The sequence below is a fragment of the Arachis hypogaea genome, chromosome 10 (genome assembly GCF_003086295.3).
Source record: "Arachis hypogaea cultivar Tifrunner chromosome 10, arahy.Tifrunner.gnm2.J5K5, whole genome shotgun sequence".
Classification (NCBI taxonomy): Eukaryota; Viridiplantae; Streptophyta; class Magnoliopsida; order Fabales; family Fabaceae; genus Arachis; species Arachis hypogaea.
Window position 1 is genome coordinate 49,987,855 of NC_092045.1, and position 25,221 is coordinate 50,013,075.

At 39.0% G+C, this 25,221-nt stretch overlaps 1 non-coding gene across 1 annotated transcript; it reads left to right on the forward strand.

Annotated features, from left to right (window-relative positions):
• The first annotated feature begins 17,359 nt into the window (after positions 1-17,359).
• LOC112719503 (small nucleolar RNA R71) lies at positions 17,360-17,463 on the forward strand. The gene has a single exon (XR_003161803.1). It is a non-coding gene; the product is annotated as a small nucleolar RNA R71 (small nucleolar RNA).
• The last annotated feature ends 7,758 nt before the right edge of the window (positions 17,464-25,221 follow it).

The following is a 25,221-nucleotide window of genomic DNA, read 5'->3' on the forward strand; positions in this document are numbered from 1 at the left end:
CTTCTACTCAGTCCTTCTTACTCCTTTCCATGGCAAGCTTTGTATAGGGGTTCACCATCAACTGTGGCTACTTTCATTCCTCACGGGGAAATATCCTGTGCGGCTGTCACTCGCACAACTAACCAGTCTGGAGGCATCACCCATGGCTGATGGCTACATCCCATCCTCGCAGTGAAAACTATGCTAACGCACTCTGTCACAGTACGGCTAATCACCGGTTGGTTCCCGCTCCTACTGGAATAGAATCCCTCTTTTGCGTCTGTCACTGACGCCCAGCAGGTTAAAGTTTGAAGCACGTCACGGTCATTCATTACCGGAATCCTACTCTGAACACCACGGACAAGGTTGGACTTTCCGGATTCCCAGGATCCTACTCGGAATACCACAGACAAGGTGAGACTTTCCGGATCCTCATAAATGCCGCCATCTATCTAGCTTATACCACGAAGATTCTGTTGGGGAATCTAAGAGATACACATTCAAGCTCTGTTGCATGTAGAACGGACATGGTTGTCAATCACGCGCGTTCATAAGTGAGAATGATAATGAGGGTAATTTTGACTCATAACATTCATCATGTTCTTGGGTACGAATGAATATCTTGGAATAAGAATAAGAGAGATTTGGATAAAAGAAGATAGAATTTCATTAATACTTGAGGTACAGCAGAGCTCCACACCCTTAATCTATGGTGTGCAGAAACTCCACCGTTGAAAATACATAAGCAAAGAGTTCAGGCATGGCCGAATGGCCAGCCTCTCTAACGTGATCAATGATCTCCTAAGATGAAGAATAAAACAAAACTGAGATCAAAGATGTCTAATACAATAGATAAATGTCCTATATATACTAGACTAGCTACTAGGGTTTACATGAGTAAGTAATTGATGCATAAATCCACTTCCGGGGCCCACTTGGTGTATGCTTGGGCTGAGCTTGATTAATTCACGAGCTGAGGCATCTCTTGGAGTTGAACTCTGAGTTATGACGTGTTTTGGGCGTTCAACTCCGGATAATGACGTTTTTCTGGCGTTTAACTCCAGACAGCAGCGTGTACTTGGCGTTCAACGCCAAGTTACGTCGTCATTCTTCGAATAAAGTATGGACTATTATATATTGCTGGAAAGCCCTAGATGTCTACTTTCCAACGCCGTTGAGAGCGCGCCAATTGGAGTTCTGTAGCTCCAGAAAATCCATTTCGAGTGCAGGAAGGTCAGAATCCAACAGCATCAGCAGTCCTTTTGTCAGCCTTCTTCAGAGTTTTGCTCAAATCCCTCAATTTCAGTCAGAATTTACCTGAAATCACAGAAAAACACACAAACTCATAGTAAAGTCCAGAAATATGAATTTAACATAAAAACTAATGAAAACATCCCTAAAAGTAGCTCAAACTTACTAAAAATTATATGAAAACAATGCCAAAAAGCGTATAAATTATCCGCTCATCACAACACCAAACTTAAATTGTTGCTTGTCCCCAAGCAACTGAAAATCAAAGGATAAAAGAAGAGAATATACTATAAAGTCCAAAATATCAATGAATATTAATTTAATTAGATGAGCGGGACTTGTAGCTTTTTGCTTCTGAACAGTTTTGGCATCTCACTTTTTCCTTTGAAGTTTAGAGTGATTGGCTTCTCTAGGAACTTAGAATTTCAGATAGTGTTATTGACTTTCCTAGTTAAGCATGTTGATTCTTGAACACAGCTACTTATGAGTCTTGGCTGTGGCCCTAAGCACTTTGTCTTCCAGTTTTACCACCGGATACACAAATGCCACAGACACATGACTGGGTGAACCTTTTCAGATTGTGACTCAGCTTTGCTAGAGTCCCCAGTTAGTGGTGTCCAGAGCTCTTAAGCACACTCTTTTGCTTTGGATCACGACTTTAACCACTCAGTCTCAAGCTTTTCACTTGGACCTTCATGACACAAGCACATGGTTAGGGACAGCTTGATTTAGCCGCTTAGGCCTGGATTTAATTTCCTTGGGCCCTCCTATCCATTGATGCTCAAAGCCTTGGATCCTTTTTACCCTTGCCTTTTGGTTTTAAGGGCTATTGGCTTTTTCTGCTTGCTTTTTCTTTCTATTTTTTTCGCCATCATTTTTTTTTCGCACAAGCTTTTGCTTTTCACTGCTTTTTCTTGCTTCAAGAATCAATTCATGAATTTTTCAGTTCATCAATAACATTTCTCTTTGTTCATCATTCTTTCAAGAGCCAACAATTTTAACACTCATAAACAACAAGATCAAAAATATGCACTGTTCAAGCATTCATTCAGAAAACAAAAAGTATTGTCACCACATCAATATAATTAAATTAAATTCACTAATAATTTCGAAAATCATGTACTTCTTGTTCTTTTGAATTAAAACTTTTTTCATTTAAGAGAAGTGAAGGACTAATGGATTTATTCATAATCTTTAAGGCATGGTTTCATACTAATGATCATGAAGTGAAGACACAAAACATGGATAAACACAATATTAAAAACGAAAACAGAAAGAAATAAAGAGCAAGGAATGAATCCACCTGAGTGAGGGTGGCACCTTCTTGAAGGTCCAATGGTGCTTTTTGAGCTCCTCTATGTCTTTTCCTTGCTTCTGTTGCATGATCCCTAGTGATTTTGGTGTTTTTAACATTATTTGCTCCCAAAAGTTGTGTGGAGGACAACTTATTCCCTGAGGTATCTTCAGGAATCTTCTTGATTTGCAGCCATATGTTCTAACCAACTGAGCTATTCCAGCTTACATATATAGGTCTTTCCATCTCCCAAGACTCGGAGGTGGAAGCTTTTGTCTTCCCTTTGAGGTTTCTCTGGCCTTAGGTGCCATTAATGGTAATGGGAAAGCAAAAAAGCTATGCTTTTATCACACCAAACTTAGAAAATTGCTCGCCCTCGAGCAAGAAAAGAAAGAAGAGAAGAAGAAGAAGAAGATAATGGAGGTGAGTGAGGGGAGATGGATTCGGCTATATGGGTGGGATTGGGTGGGAAAGAGAAGTTAAATTGTAAAGGTAGGTGGGGTGTGTGGGGTAGAATGGGTAGCAGCAGGTGGTGAATGAGAAACAGAAGGGATGATCATGAATGGAAAGAGAGAGGGCGAGGTAGGTGGGGATCCTGTGAGGTCCACAGATCCTGAGGTGTCAAGGAATTCCATCCCTGCACCAAATAGGCATGTAAAATGCCTTGGCACACCATTCTGGCGTTTAAACGCCCATTGGTGCATGCTCTGGGCGTTCAACGCCCATGTGATGCATGTTTCTGGCGTTCAGCGCCAGTTTGTCCTCTCTGTGCACCATCCTGGCGTTTAACGCCAGGTTGGTGCTTGTTTTGGGCGTTCAGCGCCAGAATGGTGCTCTGTTCTGGCGTTGAACGCCGGCCAGATGCACCTTCTGGGCGTTGAACGCCGGCCCGTGCATCCTCCAGGGTGAAAAAATTTTTTTCTTCTGTTTTTGACTCTGTTTTTAATTCTTTTGATTTTTTCGTGACTCCTCATGATCATGTACCTAATTCAACACAAAAAATAACACCAAAACAAAATAAAATAAAATTAGATAAATAAAATTGGGTTGCCTCCCAACAAGCGCTTCTTTAATGTCAATAGCTTGACAGTGGCTCTCATGGAGCCACAAGGTGATCAAGTCAATGTTGTCTAGTCCCAACACCAAACTTAGAGTTTGGATATGGGGTTTGAACACCAAACTTAGAGTTTGGTTGTGGCCTCACAACACCAAACTTAGAGTTTGACTGTGTGGGCTCTTCTTGACCTTGAACTGAGAGAAGCTCTTCATGCTTACTCTCTTTTGTCACAGAGGGATGGCCTTGTGCTTGAAACACAAGATATTCTCCATTTAATTGAAGGACTAACTCTCCTCTGTTGACATCTATCATAGCTCCTGCTGTGGCTAGGAAAGGTCTTCCTAGGATGATGCATTCATCATCTTCCTTCCTAGTATCTAGGATTATGAAATCAGTAGGGATGTAAAGGCCTTCAACCTTTACTAGCATGTCATCTACTATCCCATGAGCTTCTCTCATGGACTTGTCTGCCAATTGTAATGAGAACAAGGCAGGTTGTACCTCAATGATCCCTAGCTTCTCCATTACAGAGAGTGGCATAAGGTTTATTCCTGACCCAAGATCACATAGAGCTTTCTCAAAGCTCATGGTGCCAATGGTGCAAGGTATTAAGAACTTGCCAGGATCTTGTCTCTTTTGAGGTAGAGTTTCCTGAATCCAAGTATCCAAATCACTAATGAGCAAGGGAGGTTCACTTTCCCAAGTCTCATTACCAAACAGCTTGGCATTCAGTTTCATGATAGCTCCTAAATATTGAGCAACTTGCTCACCAGTCACATCTTCATCCTCTTCAGAGGACGAATAATAGTCAGAGCTCATGAATGGCAGAAGGCGATTTAATGGAATCTCTATGGTCTCTGTATGAGCCTCAGATTTCTCAGGATCCTTAATAGGAAACTCCTTCTTGCTTGAAGGACATCCCAGGAGGTCTTCCCCACTAGGATTTTCGTCCTCCTCCTCCCTAATGCATTCGGCCACTTTGATTAAATCAATGGCCTTGCACTCTCCTTTTGGATTCTCTTCTGTATTACTTGGGAGAATACTGGGAGGAGTTTCAATAACTTTCTTACTCAGCTGGCCTACTTGTGCCTCCAAATTCCTAATGGAGGATCTTGTTTCATTCATGAAACTGAAAGTGGCCTTTGACAGATCAGAGACTATATTGGCTAAATTAGAATTATTTTGTTCAGAGTTCTCTGTCTGTTGCTGAGAAGATGATGGATATGGCTTACTATTATTCAGCCTATTGCGTCCACCATTGTTAAAACCTTGTTGAGGTTTTTGTTGATCCTTCCATGAGAAATTTGGATGATTTCTCCATGATGAGTTATAGGTGTTTCCATAAGGTTCACCTAAGTAATTAACCTCTGCCATGGCAGGGTTTTCAGGATCATAAGCTTCTTCAGAAGCTACCTCTCTAGTACTATTGGATGCATGTTGCAATCCATTCAGATTTTGAGAGATCATGTTGACCTGTTGAGTCAACACTTTGTTCTGAGCCAGTATGGCATTCAGAGCATCAATTTCAAGAACTCCTTTCTTCTGAGGGACCCCATTATTCACGGAATTCCTCTCAGAGATATACATGAACTGGTTGTTTGCAACCATGTCAATGAGTTCTTGAGCCTCTTCAGGCGTTTTCTTCAGGTGAATAGATCCACCTGCAGAATGGTCCAGTGACATTTTCGAAAATTCAGAGAGACCATAATAGAATATATCTAATAGGGTCCATTCTGAAAACATGTCAGATGGACATCTCTTGGTCAGCTGCTTGTATCTTTCCCAAGCTTCATAGAGGGATTCACCATCTTTTTGTTTGAAGGTTTGAACATCCACTCTCAGCTTGCTCAGCTTTTGAGGAGGAAAGAATTTATCCAAGAAGGCAGTGACCAGCTTATCCCAGGAGTCCAGGCTATCCTTAGGTTGTGAATCCAACCATATTCTAGCTCTGTCTCTTACAGCAAAAGGGAAAAGCATGAGTCTGTAGACTTCAGGATTAACTCCATTCGTCTTTACAGTATCACAGACCTGCAAGAATTCAGTTAAAAACTGATAAGGATCTTCAGATGGAAGTCCATAAAACTTGCAGTTTTGTTGCATTAATGCAACTAGTTGAGGCTTAAGCTCAAAGTTATTGGCTCCAATGGCAGGAATGGAGATGCTTCTTCCATCAAACTTGGACGTTGGTTTTGTGAAGTCACCAAGCATTCTCCTTGCATTATTATTATTATTATTTTCGGCTGCCATCTCCTTCTCTTGTTCGAAAATTTCTGAAAGGTTATTTCTGAATTGTTGTAATTTAGCTTCTCTTAATTTTCTCTTCGGAGTCCTTTCAGGTTCTGGATCAGCTTCAACAAGAGTGCCTTTATCCTTGTTCCTGCTCATAAGAAAGAGAAGAAAACAAGAAAAGAAAGAGGAATACTCTATGTCACAGTATAGAGATTCCCTTATGTTAGTAGAAGAAGAAAGAGGTAGAAGAATGAAGAAGGAGATTCGGATTTTTGGATGAGGAGAGGTGAAGAGAAGTGTTAGTAATTAAATAATTAAAATAGAAGAAGAAAAGAAAAGAAGATTTTTGAAAAAGAGGTTAGTAATTTTCGAAAATTAAAGATAAGATGAGATTAAAATTAAAATTTAAAACAAAAAGAATTTTTGAAAAAGAGAGGGAGAATTTTCGAAAATTAGAGAGGGAAGAGTAGTTAGGTGGTTTTGAAAAAGATAAGAAACAAACAAAAAGTTAGTTAGTTGATTGAAAAAGATTTTGAAATCAAATTTTGAAAAAGATAAGAAGATAAGAAGTTAGATAAGATATTTTGAAATCAAATTTTGAAAAAGATAAGATAAAAGATAAAAAGATATATTTGAAAAAGATATTTTGAAAAAGATTTAATTTTAAAATTGACTTAACTAACAAGAAACTACAAGATAAGATTCTAGAACTTAAAGATTGAACCTTTCTTAACAAGAAAGTAACAAACTTCAAATTTTTGAACCAATCACATTACTTGTTAGCTAATTTTCGAAAATTTGATATAAAGATAAGAAAAAGATTTTTGAAAATATTTTGAAAAATAATTTTGAAATTTTCGAAAATTATGTCAAAAATGAAAAAGATATGATTTTTGAAAAAGATTTTGAAAAGATAAGATTTTTAAAATTGAAATTTTGACTTGACTTGTAAGAAACAACTAATTTTGAAAATTTTTGACCAAGTCAACCCAAAATTTCGAAATTTTGGAGGAAAATAAGGAAAAGATATTTTTGATTTTTAAATTTTTAAAGAAAAACACAAAAATGACCCAAAACATGAAAATTTTGGATCAAGACACAAGATGCATGCAAGAATGCTATGAATGTCAAGATGAACACCAAGAACACTTTGAAGATCATGATGAACATCAAGAACATAATTTTGAAAAATTTTGATGCAAAGAAAACATGCAAGACACCAAACTTAGAAATTTTTAATGCATGGAAAATATGAATGCAAAAATGCTCATGAAAAACAACAAACACCACTAAACAAGAATTCATCAAGATCAAATAAGAAGACTTGTCAAGAACAACTTGAAGATCATGAAGAACACTATGAATGCATGAGATTTTCGAAAAAAATGCAAGAAAAATTTTGAAAGCATGCAATTGACACCAAACTTAAAAATTAACACAAGATTCAAACAAGAACACAAAATATTTTTGATTTTTATGATTTTCTAATTTTTTTGTATTTTTATTGATTTTTTTTCGAAAATAAAGTTTAGAAAAACGAAAAATAAAAAGAAAAAATTTTGAAAAAGATTTTTGAAAAGAAAATTACCTAATCTGAGCAACAAGATGAACCGTCAGTTGTCCATACTCGAACAATCCCCGGCAACGGCGCCAAAAACTTGGTGGACGAAATTGTGATTCCTATTTTCTTGTAATTGGATTTTAGAAATTGGCACTAGTGGACACAACTCCGTTCAACTAACCAGCAAGTGTACTGGGTCGTCCAAGTAATAAACCTTACGTGAGTAAGGGTCGAATCCACAGAGATTGTTGGTATGAAGCAAGCTATGGTCACCTTGCAAATCTCAGTTAGGCAGATTAAAAATGGTTTATGGGTTTTCAAATAATTAATAATAAAAATAAGAAATAATAAAAGGGATAGAACACTTATGCAGATTCATTGGTGGGAATTTCAGATAAGCGGATGGAGATGCTGTAGGGCTCTTGGATGCCTGCTCTCCTACTCCTTCTACTCAGTCCTTCTTACTCCTTTCCATGGCAAGCTTTGTATAGGGGTTCACCATCAACTGTGGCTACTTTCATTTCTCACGGGGAAATATCTTGTGCGGCTGTCACTCGCACAGCTAACCAGTCTGGAGGCATCACCCATGGCTGATGGCTACATCCCATCCTCGCAGTGAAAACTATGCTAACGCACTCTGTCACAGTACGGCTAATCACCGGTTGGTTCCCGCTCCTACTGGAATAGAATCCCTCTTTTGCGTCTGTCACTGACGCCCAGCAGGTTAAAGTTTGAAGCACGTCACGGTCATTCATTACCGGAATCCTACTCTGAACACCACGGACAAGGTTGGACTTTCCGGATTCCCAGGATCCTACTCGGAATACCACAGACAAGGTGAGACTTTCCGGATCCTCATAAATGCCGCCATCTATCTAGCTTATACCACGAAGATTCTGTTGGGGAATCTAAGAGATACACATTCAAGCTCTGTTGCATGTAGAACGGACATGGTTGTCAATCACGCGCGTTCATAAGTGAGAATGATAATGAGGGTAATTTTGACTCATAACATTCATCATGTTCTTGGGTACGAATGAATATCTTGGAATAAGAATAAGAGAGATTTGGATAAAAGAAGATAGAATTTCATTAATACTTGAGGTACAGCAGAGCTCCACACCCTTAATCTATGGTGTGCAGAAACTCCACCGTTGAAAATACATAAGCAAAGAGTTCAGGCATGGCCGAATGGCCAGCCTCTCTAACGTGATCAATGATCTCCTAAGATGAAGAATAAAACAAAACTGAGATCAAAGATGTCTAATACAATAGATAAATGTCCTATATATACTAGACTAGCTACTAGGGTTTACATGAGTAAGTAATTGATGCATAAATCCACTTCCGGGGCCCACTTGGTGTATGCTTGGGCTGAGCTTGATTAATTCACGAGCTGAGGCATCTCTTGGAGTTGAACTCTGAGTTATGACGTGTTTTGGGCGTTCAACTCCGGATAATGACGTTTTTCTGGCGTTTAACTCCAGACAGCAGCGTGTACTTGGCGTTCAACGCCAAGTTACATCGTCATTCTTCGAATAAAGTATGGACTATTATATATTGCTGGAAAGCCCTGGATGTCTACTTTCCAACGCCGTTGAGAGCGCGCCAATTGGAGTTCTGTAGCTCCAGAAAATCCATTTCGAGTGCAGGGAGGTCAGAATCCAACAGCATCAGCAGTCCTTTTGTCAGCCTTCTTCAGAGTTTTGCTCAAATCCCTCAATTTCAGTCAGAATTTACCTGAAATCACAGAAAAACACACAAACTCATAGTAAAGTCCAGAAATGTGAATTTAACATAAAAACTAATGAAAACATCCCTAAAAGTAGCTCAAACTTACTAAAAATTATATGAAAACAATGCCAAAAAGCGTATAAATTATCCGCTCATCAGTAAGCCAAGCCCAATTGAAGAAAGGAACTGCTTCAAGCTCAAAGATCCAGAGGCCGAAGACTTGAAGAGCTAACTAGAAGCTGAGAAGAGTAGTATATATAGGAGTAGTTTTGAAATAGAGAGGGCTTTTTGGAGGAGCTAGAAAAGAGAACTACTCTTTGTATTTACTTTCTAGGCACTTCTAGCTTTATCATGTATTCTCCATCTTTGCTTTTGATTTCTAGAGCTATGAACAACTAAACCCCTTTCATTGGGTTAGGGAGCTCTGTTGTAATTTGATGGATCAATACTAATTTTCTTATTCTTCTTCTATTTTTCCTTTTGATTTTACTTTAAAGCTTTCGATCTTCATCCAATTGGATAGTTATCTTGGAAAAGAAGCTATTCAAACATGGATCTCTTCGGATCCTTGAACGAGGAATGAAGAGATTAGCTAGAAATGCTTTCTCATGCTGGACCAAATTGAGTGTGGATGGGTATGTGGCTATAACCCTCTAAGCATTTGATTTGGGAAGTGCATGTGGTATAATCAGTGACCACACTTCATCTCTTCTCATGAGCAATTGACCAAGGAATTGGCTATTGATCAAGATTTGAGAGATTGGATTGCAAGAAATTGTGATTCAATCACTTAAGATTGCCAAGGAGATCAATGAGTGCATTGATTGAGGAAGAGATGAAAATGAAATTGATCCGGAGAATGCAACATCTCCTAAGCCCAATGAACTCCCCATTTCTGATCTTACCCATTCTCTTTATTTTCTGCAATTTACTTTTATGAGCAATTCCCCCATTCCCATTTACAATTCTGCTATTTACTTTCAGTCATTTACTTTCTCGCCATTTTAATTTCTGCAATTATCAACTCTATTCATGGATTCGCTCAACTAGATCATTCCTCTAATTAAAGTTTCTTGATCAATCAATCCCTGTGGGATTCGACCTCACTCTATTGTGAGTTTTTACTTGACGACAAATTCGGTACACTTGCCGAATGGGAATTTATTGAGAGACAAGTTTTACCCCGATCACCTTCTTTCCCCTCCTTTTTCAGGATGGCCACCAAGAAAGGCAAGGAGAAAGCTTCAAGGAAACCAGCCACAAAGAGGGCACCCCCAAAGTCACGCTCTAAGGCGCACTCCTCGTTAGGAGCCAGACCTCTATCTAAGAAGGCGAAGGCACCCGCTCTTATTGATGACAATGAGAAGAGCAAACCAGCAAAAGATTCTTCAAGATTCCCCAAACGTTTCTGTGAACTTGTGTTCCCCACTATGGTTGAGAGAAACTATCATGCTGAGCATCTACTCGCTCTGCCAGACAAAGTTTCTCCTTGTATTCTGGTGGATGAAATTGTGATCACTATTCTTTGATTTGCATTTATTGTAAAATTGTGGAATTTAGGTATTTGGCACGAGTGGACACAACTCCGTTCAACTAACCAGCACGTGTACTGGGTCGTCCAAGTAATAAACCTTACGTGAGTAAGGGTCGATCCCACAGAGATTGTTGGTATGAAGCAAGCTATGGTCACCTTGTAAATCTCAGTTAGGCAGATTAAATTGGTTTATGGGTTTTTGAAAATAGAAATAAGAAAATAAATAATAAAAGGGATAGAATACTCATGCAGATTCATTGGTGGGAATTTCAGATAAGCGAATGGAGATACAGTATGGCTCAAGGACGCCTGCTCTCCCACTGCTTCAACTCAATCCTTCTTACTCCTTTCCATGGCAAGCTTTGTATAGGGGTTCACCATCAGCGGTGGCTACTTTCAATCCTCTCGGGAAAATGATCCTATGCGGCTGTCACTCGCACGGCTAATCGTCTGGAGGCATCACCCATGGTTGATGGCTACATCCCATCCTCGCAGTGAAAACTAATGCTCACGCACTCTGTCACAGTACGGCTAATCACTGGTTGGTTCCCGCTTCTACTGGAATAGAATCCCTTGATTCTTTTGCGTCTGTCACTAACGCCCAGCACTTGCAAGTTTGAAGCACGTCACAGTCATTCATTACCGGAATCCTACTCGGAATACCACAGACAAGGTTAGACTTTCCGGATTCCCAGGATCCTACTCGGAATACCACAGACAAGGTGAGACTTTCCGGATCCTCATAAATGCCGCCATCTATCTAGCTTATACCACAAAGATTCTGTTGGGGAATCTAAGAGATATGCATTCAAGCTCTGTTTCATGTAGAACGGAAGTGGTTGTCAATCACGCGCGTTCATAAGTGAGAATGATAATGATCGTCACTTTCATCATTACATTCATCATGTTCTTGGGTACGAATGAATATCTTGGAATAAGAATAAGAGAGATTTGAATAAAAGAAAATAGAATTGCATTAATACTTGAGGTACAGCAGAGATCCACACCCTTAATCTATGGTGTGCAGAAACTCCACCGTTGAAAATACATAAGTAAAAGGTTCAGGCATGGCCGAATGGCCAGCCCTCTCCATGATCAAGTGACCAAATGATTAAAAGATTCAAAGTGATCAAAAGATGGTCAAAAGATGTCTAATACAATAGATAAATGTCCTATATATACTAGACTAGCTTCTAGGGTTTACATGAGTAAGTAATTGATGCATAAATCCACTTCCGGGGCCCACTTGGTGTATGTTTGGGCTGAGCTTGATCAATCCACGAGCTGAGGCTTCTCTTGGAGTTGAACTTCGAGTTATGACGTGTTTTGGGCGTTCAACTCCGGATCATGACGTTTTTCTGGCGTTTAACTCCAGACAGCAGCATAAACTTGGCGTTCAACGCCAAGTTACGTCGTCAATCTTCGAATAAAGTATAGACTATTATATATTGCTGGAAAGCCCTGGATGGCTACTTTCCAACGCCGTTGAGAGCGCGCCAATTGGAGTTCTGTAGCTTCAGAAAATCCATTTCGAGTGCAGGGAGGTCAGATTCCAACAGCATCAGCAGTCCTTTTGTTAGCCTTCTTCAGAGTTTTGCTCAAATCCCTCAATTTCAGCCAGAATTTACCTGAAATCACAGAAAAACACACAAACTCATAGTAAAGTCCAGAAATGTGAATTTAACATAAAAACTAATGAAAACATCCCTAAAAGTAGCTCAAACTTACTAAAAACTATATAAAAACAATGCCAAAAAGCGTATAAATTATCCGCTCATCACAACACCAAACTTAAATTGTTGCTTGTCCCCAAGCAACTGAAAATCAAAGAGGATAAAAGAAGAGAATATACTATAAATTCCAGAATATCAATGAATATTAATTTAATTAGATGAGCGGGACTTGTAGCTTTTTGCTTCTGAACAGTTTTGGCATCCCACTTTTTCCTTTGAAGTTTAGAGTGATTGGCTTCTCTAGGAACTTAGAATTTCGGATAGTGTTATTGACTTTCCTAGTTAAGCATGTTGATTCTTGAACACAGCTACTTATGAGTCTTGGCCGTGGCCCTAAGCACTTTGTCTTCCAGTATTACCACCGGATACACAAATGCCACAGACACATAACTGGGTGAACCTTTTCAGATTGTGACTCAGCTTTGCTAAGGTCCCCAGTTAGTGGTGTCCAGAGCTCTTAAGCACACTCTTTTGGATCACGACTTTAACCACTCAGTCTCAAGCTTTTCACTTGGACCTTCATGACACAAGCACATGGTTAGGGACAGCTTGATTTAGCCGCTTAGGCCTGGATTTAATTTCCTTGGGCCCTCCTATCCATTGATGCTCAAAGCCTTGGATCCTTTTTACCCTTGCCTTTTGGTTTTAAGGGCTATTGGCTTTTTCTACTGCTTTTTCTTTCTAAAATTTTCGCCATTTTTTTTTTCGCAAGCTTCCTTTTTCACTATTTTTTCTTGCTTCAAGAATCAATTTCATTATTTTTTTCAGATCTTCAATAACATTTCTCTTTGTTCATCATTCTTTCAAGAGCCAATAATTTTAACACTCATAAACAACAAGATCAAAAATATGCACTGTTCAATCATTCATTCAGAAAACAAAAATTGTTGCCACCACATCAATATAATTAAATTAAATTCAAGGATAAATTCGAAATTTATGTACTTCTTGTTCTTTTGAATTAAAACATTTTTTTATTTTAAGAGAAGTGAAGGATTAATGGATTTTATTCATAGCTTTAAGGCATGGTTACATACTAATGATCATGAAATAAAGACACAAAACATAGATAAACACAATAATTAAAAACCGAAAACAGAAAGAAATAAAGAACAAGGAATGAATCCACCTTTAGTGGCGTCTTCTTCTTGAAGGACCAACAATGTCCTTAAGCTCTTCTATGTCCCTTCCTTGCCTTTGTTGCTCCTCCCTCATTGCTCTTTGATCTTCTCTTATTTCTTGGAGAATGATGGAGTGCTCATGATGTTCCACCCTTAATTGTTCAACATTATGGCTCAAATCTTCTAAAGAGGTACTGAGTTGCTCCCAATAGTTGTTGGGAGGAAAGTGCATTCCTTGAGGCATTTGTTGATGATGAACTTCCTCATGTTCTTCTTGAGGGCCGTGAGGAACTTCTCTTGTTTGCTCCATCCTTTTCTTGGTGATGGGCTTGTCTTCTTCAATGGAGACATCTCCATCTATGATAACTCCAGCTGAGTAGCATAGATGGCATATAAGGTGGGGGAAAGCTAGCCGTGCCATGGGTGAGGACTTGTCAGCTATTTTGTAGAGTTCATTGGAGATGACCTCATGAACTTCCACTTCCTCTCCAATCATGATGCTATGGATCATGATGGCCCGATCCACAGTAACTTCAGATCGGTTGCTAGTAGGAATGATGGATCTTTGGATGAACTCCAACCATCCTCTAGCCACAGGCTTGAGATCCAGTCTTCTTAGTTGAACTGGCTTGCCTTTGGAGTCTATTCTCCACTGAGCTCCTTCCACACATATGTCCATAAGGACTTGGTTCAACCTTTGATTAAAGTTGACCCTTCTAGTGTAGGGGCGTTCATCTCCTTGCATCATGGGCAAGTGAAACGCCAACCTCACATTTTCCGGACTAAAATCTAAGTATTTCCCCCGAACCATTGTGATATAGTTCTTTGGATTCGGGTTCATACTTTGATCATGGTTCCTTGTGATCCATGCATTGGCATAGAACTCTTGAACCATCAATATTCCGACTTGTTGCATGGGGTTGGCTAGGACTTCCCAACCTCTTCTTTGGATTTCATGTCGGATTTCCGGATACTCATTCTTTTTGAGCTTGAAAGAGACCTCGGGGATCACCTTCTTCTTTGCCACAACATCATAGAAGTGGTCTTGATGGCTCTTGGAGATGAATCTCTCCTTCTCCCATGACTCGGAGGTGGAAGCTTTTGTCTTCCCTTTCCCTTTTCTAGAGGATACTCCGGCCTTAGGTGCCATTGATGGTAATGGAAAAACAAAAAGCTTATGCTTTTACCACACCAAACTTAAAATTTTGCTCGCCCTCGAGCAAGAAAGAAAAGAAGAGTAGAAGAAGAAGAAGAGAATATGGGAGAAAGGGGGAGAAGTAGGTTCGGCTATGTGGGAGAAGAAGGGGTTGTGTTGTGTGAAAAATGGAGTAGAAGGGAAGGGTATTTATAGGGAGAGGGAGGGTGGGTATTCGGCCATGTTGGGTGGGAAAGTGAATTTGAATTTTATGAAGGTAGGTGGGGTTTATGGGGAAGAGTGGATTGATGTGAATGGTGAATGGGGTAATTGGGAAGAGGAATTGAGGTGATTGGTGAAGGTTTTTGGGAAGTGTGATATGGGGAAGAGTGGAATGAGATTTGGATTAGGAGAGTGTGATTAGGATTAAAAGAAAAGGTGGGAATATGGTAGGTGGGGATCCTGTGGGGTCCACAGATCCTGAGGTGGGGATCCTGTAGGGTCCACAGATCCTGAGGTGAAAAGAAATACCATTCCTTCACCATATAGGCGTGTAAAATGCCTTCATGCATCATTCTGGCGTTCAAACGCCCATTGGTGCATGTTCTGGGCGTTCAACGCCCATGTAATGCATGTTTCTGGCGTTGAACGCCAGTTTCATGCTTGTTTCTGGCGTTCAGCGCCAGTTTGTCCTCTGTGTGCACATTCCTGGCGTTAAACGCCAGGATGTTGCTTGTTTCTGGCGTTCAGCGCCAGAATGGTGCTCTGTTCTGGCGTTGAACGCCAGCCAGATGCATCTTACTGGCGTTGAACGCCAGTCTGCGCTACCTCCAGGGTGAAAAATTTTTTTCTTCTATTTTTTGACTCTGTTTTTAATTTTTTTGATTTTTTTCGTGACTCCTCATGATCATGTACCTAATTAAACACAAAAATAACAAAGAAACAAAATAAAATAAAATTAGATAAATAAAATTGGGTTGCCTCCCAACAAGCGCTTCTTTAATGTCAATAGCTTGACAGTGGCTCTCATGGAGCCACAAGGTGATCAGGTCAATGTTAATGTGTAGTCCCAACACCAAACTTAGAGTTTGGATATGGGGTTTGAACACCAAACTTAGAGTTTGGTTGTGGCCTCACAACACCAAACTTAGAGTTTGACTGTGTGGGCTCTTCTTGACTCTGAACTGAGAGAAGCTCTTCATGCTTACTCTCTTTTGTCACAGAGGGATGGCCATGTGCCTTAAACACAAGGTCGTCCCCATTCAATTGAAGGACTAATTCTCCTCTGTTGACATCTATCACAGCTCCTGCTGTGGCTAGGAAAGGTCTTCCTAGGATGATGCATTCATCATCTTCCTTCCTAGTGTCTAGGATTATGAAATCAGCAGGGATGTAAAGGCCTTCAACCTTTACTAGCACGTCCTCTACTATTCCATAAGCTTGTCTCATGGACTTGTCTGCCAATTGTAATGAGAACAAAGCAGGTTGTACCTCAATGATCCCTAGCTTCTCCATTACAGAGAGTGGCATAAGGTTTATCCCTGACCCCAGATCACATAGAGCTTTTTCAAAGCTCATGGTGCCAATGGTACAAGGTATTAAGAACTTGCCAGGATCTTGTTTCTTTTGAGGTAGAGTTTTCTGAATCCAAGTATCTAGTTCACTAATGAGCAAGGGAGGTTCACTTTCCCAAGTCTCATTACCAAACAGCTTGGCATTCAGCTTCATGATAGCTCCTAAATATTGAGCAACTTGCTCTCCAGTCACATCTTCATCTTCTTCAGAGGATGAATAGTCTTCAGAGCTCATGAATGGCAGAAGGAGGTTTAGTGGAATCTCTATGGTTTCTGTATGAGCCTCAGATTCCTCAGGATCCTTAATAGGAAACTCCTTCATGCTTGAAGGACATCCCAGGAGGTCTTCCTCACTAGGATTTTCGTCCTCCTCCTCCCCTATGCATTCGGCCACTTTGATTAAATCAATGGCCTTGCACTCTCCTTTTGGATTTTCTTCTGTATTGCTTGGGAGAGTATTGGGAGGAGTTTCAATAACTGTCTTGCTCAGCTGGCCCACTTGTGCCTCCAAATTTCTAATGGAGGATCTTGTTTCATTCATGAAACTGAAAGTGGCCTTTGACAGATCAGAGACTATATTGGCTAAATTAGAGGTGTTTTGTTCAGAATTCTCTGTCTGTTGCTGAGAAGATGATGGATATGGCTTGCTATTGCCCAGCCTATTGCATCCACCATTATTAAAGCCTTGTTGAGGCTTTTGTTGATCCTTCCAGGAGAAATTTGGATGATTTCTCCATGATGGGTTATAGGTGTTTCCATAAGTTTCACCCATGTAATTAACCTCTGCCATGGCAGGGTTCTCAGGATCATAAGGTTCTTCAGAAGCTACCTCTCTAGTACTGTTGGATGCATGTTGCAATCCGTTCAGATTTTGAGAGATTATGTTGACCTGCTGAGTCAACATTTTGTTCTGAGCCAATATGGCATTCAGAGCATCAATTTCAAGAACTCCTTTCTTATGAGGTATCCCATTATTCACGAAATTCCTCTCAGAGGTATACATGAATTGGTTGTTTGCAACCATGTCAATGAGTTCTTGAGCCTCTTCAGGCGTTTTCTTCAGGTGAATAGATCCACCTGCAGAATGGTCCAATGACATTTTCGAAAATTCAGAGAGACCATAATAGAATATATCTAATAAGGTCCATTCTGAAAACATGTCAGATGGACATCTTTTGGTCAACTGCTTGTATCATTCCCAAGCTTCATAGAGGGATTCACCATCTTTTTGTTTGAAGGTTTGAACATCCACTCTCAGCTTGCTCAGCTTTTGAGGAGGAAAGAATTTATCCAAGAAGGCAGTGACCAGCTTATCCCAGGAGTCCAGGCTATCCTTAGGTTGTGAATCCAACCATATTCTAGCTCTGTCTCTTACAGCAAAAGGGAAAAGCATGAGCCTATAGACTTCAGGATCAACTCCATTCGTCTTTACAGTCTCACAGATCTGCAAGAACTCAGTTAAGAACTGATAGGGATCTTCAGATGGAAGTCCATAAAACTTGCAGTTTTGTTGCATTAATGCAACTAGTTGAGGCTTAAGCTCAAAGTTATTGGCTCCAATGGCAGGAATGGAGATGCTTCTTCCATCAAACTTGGATGTTGGCTTTGTGAAGTCACCAAGCATTCTCCTTGCATTATTATTATTATTATTTTCGGCTGCCATCTCCTTCTCCTGTTCGAAAATTTCTGAAAGGTTATTTCTGGATTGTTGTAATTTAGCTTCTCTTAATTTTCTCTTCAGAGTCCTTTCAGGTTCTGGATCAACTTCAACAAGAGTGTCTTTTTCCCTGTTCCTGCTCATATGAAAGAGACGAAAACAAGAAAAGAAAAAGGAATCCTCTATGTCACAGTATAGAGATTCCCTTATGTTAGTAGAAGAAGATAGGGGTATAAGAAAGAAGAAGGATGGATTCGGATTTTTGGAAGAGGAGAGGTGAAGAGAAGTGTTAGTAATTAAATAATTAAATAGAAGAAGAAAAGAGAAGAGAAATTTTCGAAAATAATTTTTGAAAAAGAGGTTAGTAATTTTCGAAAATCAAAGACAAAATATAATTGAAATTAAAATTTAAAACAAAAAGAATTTTTTAAAAAGGGAGGGAGAATTTTCGAAAATTAGAGAGGGAAAAGTAGTTAGGTGGTTTTGAAAAAAGATAAGAAACAAACAAAAAGTTAGTTAGTTGATTGAAAAAAGATTTGAAATCAAATTTGAAAAAGATAAGAAGATAAGAAAAAGATAAGATATTTTGAAATCAAATTTTGAAAAAGATAAAATTTTTGAAAAAGATAAGATAAAAAGATAAAAAGATTTTTAAGAAAAAGATATTTTGAAAAAGATTTAATTTTTAAAATTACTTAACTAACGAGAAACTACAAGATAAGATTCTAAAACTTAAAGATTGAACCTTTCTTAACAAGAAAGTAACAAACTTCAAATTTTTGAATCAATCACATTACTTGTTAGCCAATTTTCGAAAATTTGATATAAAGATAAGAAAAAGATTTTTGAAAATATTTTGAAAAATAATTTTGAAATTTTCGAAAATTATATAAAAAATGAAAAAGATATGATTTTTGAAAAAGATTTTGAAAAGATAAGATTTTTAAAATTGAAATTTTGACTTGACTTGTAAGAAACAACTAGTTTTGAAAATTTTTGACCAAGTCAACCCAAAATTTCGAAATTTGAGAGGGAAATAAGGAAAAGATATTTTTTTGATTTTTGAATTTTTAATTATGAAAGAGAAAAACAACAAAAACACTCAATGCATAAAAATTTTTAGATCAAAACAATGAATGCATGCAAGAATGCTATGAATGTCAAGATGAACACCAAGAACACTTTGAAGATCATGATGAACATCAAGAACATAATTTTGAAAAATTTTTGATGCAAAGAAAACATGCAAGACACCAAACTTAGAAATCTTTAATGCATGAAAAATATGAATGCAAAAATGCATATGAAAAACAACAAAAGACACAAAACAAGAAATCATCAAGATCAAACAAGAAGACTTGTCAAGAACAACTTGAAGATCATGAAGAACACTATGAATGCATGGGATTTTCGAAAAATGCAAGAAAAATTTTAAAAGCATGCAATTGACACCAAACTTTAAAATTAACACAAGACTCAAACAAGAAACACAAAATATTTTTTATTTTTATGATTTTCTAATTTTTTTGTATTTTTATTAATTTTTTGTCGAAAATAAAGTTAGGAAAAACGAAAAAGAAAAGAAAAATTTTGAAAAATATTTTTTAAAAGAAAATTACCTAATCTGAGCAACAAGATGAACCGTCAGTTGTCCATACTCGAACAATCCCCGGCAACGGCGCCAAAAACTTGGTGGAAGAAATTGTGATCACTATTCTTTGATTTGCATTTATTGTAAAATTGTGGAATTTAGGTATTTGGCACGAGTGGACACAACTCCGTTCAACTAACCAGCAAGTGTACTGGGTCGTCCAAGTAATAAACCTTACGTGAGTAAGGGTCGATCCCACAGAGATTGTTGGTATGAAGCAAGCTATGGTCACCTTGTAAATCTCAGTTAGGCAGATTAAATTGGTTTATGGGTTTTTGAAAATAGAAATAAGAAAATAAATAATAAAAGGGATAGAATACTCATGCAGATTCATTGGTGGGAATTTCAGATAAGCGAATGGAGATACTGTATGGCTCAAGGACGCCTGCTCTCCCACTGCTTCAACTCAATCCGTCTTACTCCTTTCCATGGCAAGCTTTGTATAGGGGTTCACCATCAGCGGTGGCTACTTTCAATCCTCTCGGGAAAATGATCCTATGCGGCTGTCACTCGCACGGCTAATCGTCTGGAGGCATCACCCATGGTTGATGGCTACATCCCATCCTCGCAGTGAAAACTAATGCTCACGCACTCTGTCACAGTACGGCTAATCACTGGTTGGTTTCCGCTCCTACTGGAATAGAATCCCTTGATTCTTTTGCGTCTGTCACTAACGCCCAGCACTTGCAAGTTTGAAGCACGTCACAGTCATTCATTACCGGAATCCTACTCGGAATACCACAGACAAGGTTAGACTTTCCGGATTCCCAGGATCCTACTCGGAATACCACAGACAAGGTGAGACTTTCCGGATCCTCATAAATGCCGCCATCTATCTAGCTTATACCACGAAGATTCTGTTGGGGAATCTAAGAGATATGCATTCAAGCTCTGTTTCATGTAGAACGGAAGTGGTTGTCAATCACGCGCGTTCATAAGTGAGAATGATAATGATCGCCACTTTCATCATTACATTCATCATGTTCTTGGGTACGAATGAATATCTTGGAATAAGAATAAGAGAGATTTGAATAAAAGAAAATAGAATTGCATTAATACTTGAGGTACAGCAGAGCTCCACACCCTTAATCTATGGTGTGCAGAAACTCCACCGTTGAAAATACATAAGTAAAAGGTTCAGGCATGGCCGAATGGCCAGCCCTCTCCATGATCAAGTGACCGAATGATTAAAAGATTCAAAGTGATCAAAAGATGGTCAAAAGATGTCTAATACAATAGATAAATGTCCTATATATACTAGACTAGCTTCTAGGGTTTACATGAGTAAGTAATTGATGCATAAATCCACTTCCGGGGCCCACTTGGTGTATGTTTGGGCTGAGCTTGATCAATCCACGAGCTGAGGCTTCTCTTGGAGTTGAACTTCGAGTTATGACGTGTTTTGGGCGTTCAACTCCGGATCATGACGTTTTTCTGGCGTTTAACTCCAGACAGCAGCATGAACTTGGCGTTCAACGCCAGGTTACGTCGTCAATATTCGAATAAAGTATGGACTATTATATATTGCTGGAAAGCCCTGGATGTCTACTTTCCAAAGCCGTTGAGAGCGCGCCAATTGGAGTCCGGTAGCTCCAGAAAATCCATTTCGAGTGCAGGGAGGTCAGATTCCAACAGCATCAGCAGTCCTTTTGTCAGCCTTCTTCAGAGTTTTGCTCAAATCCCTCAATTTCAGCCAGAATTTACCTGAAATCACAGAAAAACACACAAACTCATAGTAAAGTCCAGAAATGTGAATTTAACATAAAAACTAATGAAAACATCCCTAAAAGTAGCTCAAACTTACTAAAAACTATATAAAAACAATGCCAAAAAGCGTATAAATTATCCGCTCATCATATTCTACCCTGCATTGAACAGCGAGGATGGGAGTTCCTTCTGAGAAAACCACAATAGATCAATCTCTCAATGGTGGTAGAATTCTACACTAACTACCATTTTCCCTCTCTTCAATCGGTATACGTGCACCGAAAGCAAGTCTCAGTGTCGGAAGAGGCTATTCAGCAAGTGCTTAATGTCTTACTAGTACCGAGTGACATAGATGGCTACCAAGAGGTCTTACGTCAGCAAGAAAAGTCTGGATTTGACTAGGACTCGGTCCTCTGAGTCATTGCTGAACCAGAGGCATTTTGGACCCATGGTCAACTCCGGATGTGACCCAAGTGCATTGACGCACGTTTTCTCACTGTAGAGGCTAGAACTTGGGCCCAGATCCTATCCCACTATGTTCTACCTAGCACCCACAAGTCGTCCTTCACGATGGATCTCGCTTTGCTTGTTTGGTGTGTTCTCACGGGGAGACCGGTGAACATTCCACTTCTTGTCAAGCAAACGATGGGTCAAATCCATGACCAGGGCAATTCACCATTTTCAGCATTGGTATCTGATTTAGTTGCTGCTGTGGGTGTTCCTTGGGAAGCCATGGACACGAAAGCTATAATTCCGGCTACGGGTGATGTGGTCCCAAGCAGAAAATACTTACATCTTTCCATGAACAAACCAAGCCTTGACGTAGCCCTACCATCTATTATTCCTCCCACCTCATCATCACCACTGCAGCAAAGATCCAACCATCAAAGGATAGAAGATCTACACCAGAAGATTGATAGATATGAGCGGTGCAACCAACGCCGATACACTTACATCAAGAAGCTTCTGCGTTGTGTTACCCCTAGCATGGAGGAACCCGAAATATTCACATCCCCCTCCAACCCAAGTGATGAGAGCTCTGATGAAAGGGATAGTGAAGGTTCTGGTCCCGACCGTCCTTTGCACATTGTTAGTAGCACGAAGGACTGTGCTAAATTCTAAGTGTGGGAAGGTCATTCGACCGTTCTCTGATGATTGGATTTTTGACGGTATAGAATTTCACTATTGAAGTCTCGTTGCAAGTATAGTTTCTAAACCAATCAAAAATCCTTTCATACAAAAGATTGTTTGTCACAAGTAACAAACCCCTAATTTTATAAACCGAAGTATTCAAACCTCGGGTCGTTCTCCCTAGGAATTACAATAAAGTGTCTTGTTATTGGTTGTGATGTGTTTTGGGGTTTTGGATAAGAACCATGAAAAGTAAATGGCAATGAAAATAAACTAACAACTAACAAAGCTCTTGGCAAGATATCAGAACTAGAAGTTCTATCCTAGTTATCCTTCTCAATTGTGATGAGTATTGTTCATTGCTACCACTTAGTTAACCCTTACTAAAGAAAGGAAAGTCAAGTGGATGAATTGACTTGAGCCACAAGTCCTAGCCAACTCCCAAGGAAAGACTAGCTTTAGTGCACTCCAAACCAATTAGCAATCTCTCCAATTATCAATCAACAAAGGAGTTAGATAACTCAAGTGTCACTAATTACTCTACCTAGACCAAGAGGAACAAATTCTACACTAAAACTAAAAGAGACATTTCAACAAACACATAAAGTGCAATAGAAGTGAACATTATTAAATGCAAGAATTAAAGGAATCTACAACTTCAAAAACAAGAGATCAACAATAGAAAAGCAAAGAAGAACAATTATTATGAATTACCTCTTATTGAATTGAAAGAAAACCTCTTATTGAATTGAAAGAAAATGGAAGGAACAATAGTAGATCTACAACAAAATATAAGAACAACATAAAGGAAATTACAATAAGGGAATGGAAGAAGAATGAATGTAACAACAAGGAATTGAGAAGTAGAAGTAGAAGAAAGCAAAGATTAAAACCTAGATCTAAGAACTAATCCTAATCCTAATCCTAATTATAGAGAGAAGTGAGAGCTTCTCTCTCTAGAAACTAATTCTAACTACTAAACTATGACTAATGGTAACTAGATGTGGTAAAGTATGAAAAGTATCTTCATTCCCCCTTCAATCCTTGGCTTAAATAGCATTAGAAATGAGTTGGATTGGGCCCACAAGGCTTGTAAATTCGCTAGTCACGAGTTTGCATGAAGTGATCACGTGCACCAACGGTGCGTGCGCGTACTATGCGCGTGCGCGCTACCATACGTGTAGCAACTATGGCAACTCTTATATCGTTTCGAAGCCCCGGATGTTAGCTTTCCAACCCAATTGGAACCGCATCATTTGGACCTCTGTAGCTCAAGTTATGGTCGTTTAAGTGCGAAGAGGTCGGTTTGACAGCTTTCCGGTTCTTTCATTTCTTCATGAGTTCTCCAACTTTTCATGCTTCTTTCTTCATTCCCTTGATCCAATCTTTGCCTCCTAAACCTTAAACCACTTAACAAACATATCAAGGCATCTAATGGAATCAAGGTGAATTAGATTTAGCTATTTTAAGTCCTAAAAAGCATGTTTTCACTCTTAAGCACAATTAAGGGAGAAGTTATAAAACCATGCTATTTCATTGAATAAATGTGGGTAAAAGGTGATAAAATCCCCTAAAATCAATACAAGATAAACCATCAAATCATATCTTCAAATCACATCTTTTTAAAACTAATCATATCTTCTTAACCACATCTTTTTCAAAATAGTTTTCAATCAAATCTTTTTGATTTCTAATTTCAAAATCTTTTTCAAAAATCACTTGATTTCTTTTCCACTTTCATTTTCGAAAATCAATTAGTGTTTTTCAAAAATGTTTTCAAACTCTTTTACTTAATTTTCGAAAATTACTTCCCTTCTTCTCACATCCTTCTATTTATGGACTAACACTATTCCTTAATGCAAAATTCGAACTCCATCTTCTTTGATAAGTTCAAATTTTCTACTTCTGTCTTCTACTTTTCTTTTCCTCTGACACCTAAAGGAATCTCTATACTGTGACATAGAGGATTCCACATTTTCTTGTTCCCTTCTCTTTCTTATGAGCAGGAGCAAGGACAAAAGCATTCTTGTTGAGGCTGATCCTGAACCTGAAAGGACCTTGAAGAGAAAGCTAAGAGAAGCCAAAGCACAACTCTCTGTAGATGACCTAACAGAAATCTTCAAAGAAGAAGAACAAATGGCAGCCGAAAACAACAACAATGCCAACAATGCAAGGAAGGTGCTGGGTGACTTTACTGCACCTACTCCCGACTTTTATGGGAGAAGCATCTCTATCCCTGCCATTGGAGCAAACAACTTTGAGCTTAAGCCTCAATTAGTTTCTCTAATGCAACAGAATTGCAAGTTCCATGGACTTCCATTGGAAGATCCTCATCAGTTTTTAGCTGAGTTCTTGCAAATCTGTGACACTGTCAAGACTAATGGGGTTGACCCTGAGGTCTACAGACTTATGCTATTCCCTTTTGCTGTAAGAGACAGAGCTAGGACATGGTTGGACTCACAACCTAAAGAAAGCCTGGACTCTTGGGAAAAGCTAGTCAATGCCTTCTTGGCAAAGTTCTTTCCACCTCAAAAATTGAGTAAGCTTAGAGTGGAAGTCCAAACCTTCAGACAGAAGGAAGGAGAATCCCTCTATGAAGCTTGGGAAAGATACAAACAATTAATCAGAAAGTGTCCCTCTGACATGCTTTCTGAATGGAGCATCATAGGTATTTTCTATGATGGTCTCTCTGAACTGTCCAAGATGTCTTTGGATAGCTCTGCTGGAGGATCTCTTCATCTGAAGAAGACGCCTACAGAAGCTCAAGAGCTAATTGAAATGGTTGCAAATAACCAATTCATGTACACTTCTGAAAGAAATCCTGTGAACAATGGGACTAGTCAGAAGAAAGGAGTTCTTGAGATTGACACTCT